We start from the raw sequence: 6,346 nt of genomic DNA on the forward strand, positions 1-6,346 counted from the left end.
CAAGAAGATTTTGCTTTATTTAAACATTTTAATTATTTAGCCTTATCACGCAGCTAAAATGTTTATTTTTCCTCTTAAAGGCGTACAAAAAAGACATAGTTATAGTTAATTTAATTTAACTTATATTAGACATATAAGACACTCCAAGCTAATCGAAATGAACAAATCATGACACTATCCGGTCTTTTTCCATATAACTAAAGCTGCAACAAAAAACTGCTGTTATTATTGATTACTATTGATTAACTCATTGAGTAACCTGCTTACAATTTTATAGATTAGTCAATTCACATTTTGTTAAATAAAAAGTGTATATCCCAGTTTCTCAAAGATCAAAATGATGGTGTTAAACGTCTTGATTAGTCAGTCTATAGATATTTAGTTATACATTATATAAAACAAAGAAAAGCAGGAACTCTTCATATTTGAGAGGCTGAAAAAAGGACTTCAAATGATTTATCGAATAGACCCAAGTTAACATGCTTAATCTGTGATGATTGATAGAATGAGAAAAAAACGTATAATCATGTGGAATCAACATGGGTGGGGAAAAACCAAGATATAAAAAGTATTTACCATATAGAGAAATAATCGTTTTACTCATGGTCTAGGTTTGCTCCCACAAATGGGAAATTGTCTTCTATGACTTTATTCTGCAACTATAATAGGTATCATGTATGTGAATACAAAGTGAGAAGCCCTCTCTGAATGTGTCCGAGAACAGATGAGCGGACGGGCATGTTCCAGGATGTAGAGACACTGAGCCCACAATAGTGGCACAAAGCCCAGACCTGGCAGCAGACAGGGGGAGATTTAAGAGGCCAGGTGCCTGAAGCCGGGACCAATGTGTATCCGGCCAACTCAGAATACCCGAGCAAATACAATGATCTGATGGGGTTACCTCAACCTGAGGGCGTCAGGGAGTGGGAGGATACAGCCTAAAATGAAATAAATGAATCTGTTCAAAGCCATCCTTTGTTATATTCAAGAAAGAGCTAACCATTTGCTTGCCTTTGTCCTCACTGACCCACACAGGATGCCATAAAACAAACTGATCTCATACTGCTCTGGTTGGTAGTCATAATTAATAAAATAGGTGAACAGTTTCCTTTACATGGGGTCCCACTTTGTAGAATAATATGTTTCTGATATGCAATTGTAAAATAAAACATACAAATACACTAAAATAAATTAAATTACCAAACATATAGTATATCTATACATGGGTGACATATCCCACTCTTTAAGTATCAATATGAATGAATATTTCAATGTATTTGCAGACAATCAGATTAGTATAAAAAACATAATGGAATGGTACCTAATAACAAGATTGATATGATTAGATTAAATTAATTTGGAGATACATGTGTACTCGATTCAATCACACCACAAAACATTGCTAAATCTAACTAAAACATAAACTCCAGAAGTGATACTAAAAGAAAAGCCGTTTTGGAGCCGCAGTATTTGTGAAACCTTTATTCTATTTGTGAAAATACAAAAAAACGGAGATTTCAGTGCTTTTTTTACATGTAGACCACATTAGACCAGGTCCTGATCTAAAACTACTAGACCTAGACTCATCAAATCTGGACTGGATTATCCCAGAGAGTCTAAAGATTATTTATAACACCGTTTCAGATTTGTGAAACCTTTATTCTATTTGTGAAAATACAAACAAGGGAGATTTTGCAGCTTTTTTCAAATCTAGACCACATTAGACCAGGTCCTGATCTAAAACCACGATACCTTCAACCTCCAGACAGGGAAGATAGACGAACTAACATCTCTTTTAACCACCTTTGCTTTTTCAGTTTCTCCATCCCCACCAACTCATAACGCTGGCAATGTCCTTGATCTCATATTCTCAAGGAACTGCACTACTTCTAACCTCTCTGTAAACCCGCTCCACACATCCGATCACTTCTTAATTTCATTCTCTTTACCCCTTTCCAAACATAACAAACTAATCTCTTCTAACTCTGCACCTGTCCGCCGTAACCTCCGTTCCCTCTCCCCCTCTACCTTTGCCTCATCGGTGCTCTCAGCCCTCCCTTAATCTGACTCGTTCCAACTCCTGCCTCCAAACTCTGCTGCAGAAACTCTCCTCTCTACTCTCTCATCCTCTCTGGACTCTCTCTGTCCTCTCACATCTCGGCAGGCTGGTCAGTCCCCTCCTGCTCCCTGACTAAATGACGCACTGCGTGCTAAAAGAACCATCCTTCGGGCAGCAGAGCGGAAATGGTGGAAATCCAAACACCATGACGACCTCCTAACCTATCAGGCTCTCCTCTCCTCTTTCTCTGCTTCGATCTCTCAGGCAAAAAGCACTTTATTTCAAGGTAGGATCCAATCTTCCTATTCTAATCCCCAAAAACTATTTTCAATCTTTTCCTCCCTCTTGGAACCCCCCAAAGCCCCTTCCCCCTCCTCCCTTCTGTCAAGCGACTTTGTTAACTACTTTGAAAAAAAGGTTGATGATATTCGCTCTTCTTTTTCTGACTCACCTTTACTCACCGCTGGGTCACCAGACCCACCTTTCACCCACACACTAACCTCCTTCTCCCCTCTCTCTCCAAGTGAGGTTCTTACCCTCGTTACCTCTGCCCGTCCTACCAGCTGTCCTCTGGACCCTATCCCCTCAAACCTCCTTCAGACTATCGCTCCTGATATTCTATCGTTTCTCACCCATTTCATCAACACTTCTCTAACTTCTGGTCACTTTCCAAACAGTCTCAAGGAGGCAAGAGTAAACCCTCTCCTAAAGAAACCCACTCTCAACCCGTCTGATGTTAGAAACTACAGGCCTGTCTCTCTCCTCCCGTTCCTGTCTAAAACACTTGAACGCGCTGTCTTTAAACAACTCTCCTGTTATCTCCATCAGAACAACCTTCTGGATCCGCACCAGTCTGGTTTCAAGGCAGGTCACTCAACAGAAACTGCCCTCCTTGCTGTCACTGAGGAACAGCACACGACACGGCTAAAGCAGCCTCCCTTTCCTCTGTCATCATCCTTCTGGACCTGTCTGCTGCATTCAATACGGTGAATCATCAGATCCTCCTTCGCACTCTCCAACAACTTGGAGTTTCAGGCACTGCACTTTCCCTCCTCACCTCATACCTCAAAGACCGCACCTATAGGGTAACTTGGAGAGGGTCCGAGTCCGACCCTTGTCAATTAACTACAGGGGTCCCTCAGGGCTCTGTTCTTGGTCCCCTCCTCTTCTCCTTGTACACAAACTCGCTCGGATCTCTCATTAGCCCGCATGGTTTTTCATACCACTTCTACGCTGACGACACCCAACTAATTATGTCCTTTCCCCGCTGAGAGACCCAGGTCATCGCACGCATCTCTGCTTGTCTAGCAGACATCTCTCAGTGGATGTCTGCTCACCACCTCAAGCTCAACCTTGACAAGACTGAACTGCTTTTCCTTCCGGGAACAGATTGTCCCACTCTTGACCTAACAATCAACATCGGCCCCTCTGTTTTTTCCCCGACTCAGACTGCAAGGAATCTGTGTGTGACCCTAGATAACAAACTGTCCTTCACTGAAAACATCGCTGCTACAACCCGCTGCTGCAGATACACTCTTTACAACATCAGGAGAATACGTCCCCAGCTGACCCAGAAAACAGCGCAGGTTCTGGTCCAGGCTCTCGTCATCTCACGCCTAGACTACTGCAACTCCCTCCTGGCTGGTCTACCTGCATGTGCCATCCGGCCTCTGCAGCTCATCCAGAATGCAGCGGCTCGTCTGGTCTTCAACCTTCCAAAGTTTTCCCACACCACGCCGCTCCTCCGCTCCCTTCACTGGCTTCCAGTAACTGCTAGAATCCACTTCAAGACACTGGTACTTGCATACCATGCTGCGAATGGATCTGGCCCTTCCTACATCCAGGACATGGTTAAACCGTACACCCCAGCACGTGCTCTCCGCTCTGCATCAGGCAAACAGCTCGCTGCACCCGCACTGCGAGGGGGAACCAAGTTCCCATCAGCAAAAACACGTGGATTTGCTATCCTGGCTCCAAAATGGTGGAATGAGTTCCCCATTGAAATCAGGACAGCAGATAGCTTACACATCTTCCGGGGGAGACTGAAAACTCATCTCTTTTGACTCCACTTCGAGCGATAAAATTACTATCAAAGCACTTATATACTAATAAAGGGCTGGCTTATCTAAAGCCAGTTGAGTAGCACTTGAAATGTTTTAGCTCTATGAAACCTGATGTACTTATATGATTCTGTTTTCTTCAAGGTTGTATCTTCCGGGTCGAATGTACTTATTGTAAGTCGCTTTCGATAAAAGTGTCAGCTAAATGTAATGTAATGTCTCCTTTTTATTGCGAGATGCAGGGTGTACAGGAGGTTGTCCACTATGCAAGTGTTTGTCATTGACACAGTTTGCTGTCCAATTGTTCCCTCTCCTCCCCAATGTGGACAGCATCCCTTTTGCTTTTCCCTTCCATCTGTTTCAGACAGTTTATACTTTTTTCTCTGAGCAGTTGGAGTAGGGGGGCTGAAGTACTTCGACTTTCTTTTCTGCGTTTTACTTCGCTTCCTCCATGTCTCCTCTTGTGACAGAGGAAGTGTCTCTGGTCCCTCAGATTGTCTTTTGTCTTCAGCGTATGTTTTTGAAGGATGCACCTGTTTTTTCATTATTGCAACGCCCTTGAGTCTTCCAACCACAAACTCTTGCTGTAGCTGGAGAAAGTCTTCTGCTCTTCTGTGCAATTTTGATGAAAGGATCACTTTTTGTTGTTGTGCGGAACCAGTTCTCTACAACAGCATTACTGTCACAGGTTTTGCCAAGGTCTTTAAGCATCAGACCTGTCCAAAGAGGCACAGTACCAGCGTAATGGAGAATTATTTCCACAAGTGTCTCACAATAATGAGGATTTGGCTGGCATGCTCCGTTTGCGTCATCCTCCTTCCCTGCTTCCTCCTGTGCTTGTGTGACCACCTCTTTGATAGGAGCAAAGAAAGGGGATGATTTTGTGAGAGATCTGTGCATGTCTTCAAAATCAGAAGGTGTGTGGTCTTCATCTTCATTTTTGAAATTGATATTTTCTGACTTCTGTGTCCGTATGGCCTCCTGCAGTGCTGAGAGAGGTTTCTTGCACCCATTAGTTTCAGTCTTTGATGAAAAAACATGTACCATACACCTTGAAATTGACAATACCTGGCCAAATACAGTAGCATTTTGAAGGAAGGCAAAACAGTACCAAAAAAAATAGTTTTGTCTCCTTTCTGCACTGAACCTTGGACAACTTCATACTGATCAACTTCAGCATGTGAGCAGCACAGAGGTGTATTACTGTCAGCTGCACTGACCGCTGCCCTTGGAATTAAGATAAGGTTTTAAGGTATAATAAGGTATAAGGTATAAGGTTTTATAGAATAAAGGTTTCACAAATCTGAAACTGTGTTATAAAGAATGTTTAGACCCTCTGGGATAATCCAGTCCAGATTTGATGAGTGTAGGTCTAGTGGTTTTAGATCAGGACCTGGTCTAATATGGTCTAGATTTTAAAAAAAAGCTGCAAAATCTCCCTTGTTTGTATTTTCACAAATAGAATAAAGGTTTCACAAATCTGAAACTGTGTTATAACGAATCTTTAGACCCTCTGGGATAATCCATTCCAGATTTGATGAGTCTAGGTCTAGTGGTTTTAGATCAGGACCTGGTCTAATGTGGTCAGGATGCGAAAAAAGCACTGAAATCTCCCTTGTTTGTATTTTCAAAAATAGAATAAAGGTTTCACAAATCTGAAACTGTGTTATAAATAATCTTTAGACCCTCTGGGATAATCCATTCCAGATTTGATGAGTCTAGGTCTAGTGGTTTTAGATCAGGACCTGGTCTAATGTGGTCTAGATTTTAAAAAAGCTGCAAAATCTCCCTTGTTTGTATTTTCACAAATAGAATAAAGGTTTCACAAATCTGAAACGGTGTTATAAATAATCTTTAGACCCTCTGGGATAATCCAGTCCAGATTTGATGAGTCTAGGTCTAGTGGTTTTAGATCAGGACCTGGTCTAATGTGGTCTACATGTGAAAAAAGCACTGAAATCTCCCTTTTTTGTATTTTCACAAATAGAATAAAGGTTTCACAAATCTCAGACTGGGTTATAAATAATCTTTAGACTCTCTGGGATAATCCAGTCCAAATAAATCGGCTATGCAGCGATTTAAGAGGTTCAAACACGAGAATTGTTCGCTCAGCGCTGTAAATTAAATGTCCCTTAACTTTTCCCTTAACTACCGAATCGGATGCTCTGAATCGGAAGCCAACTTCAGCGTCGTGCCGCACTACACGGTATAAGCCGTAACACCCACG

Source organism: Notothenia rossii, assembly GCF_949606895.1.
Source record: "Notothenia rossii genome assembly, chromosome: 3".
NCBI lineage: Eukaryota > Metazoa > Chordata > Actinopteri > Perciformes > Nototheniidae > Notothenia > Notothenia rossii.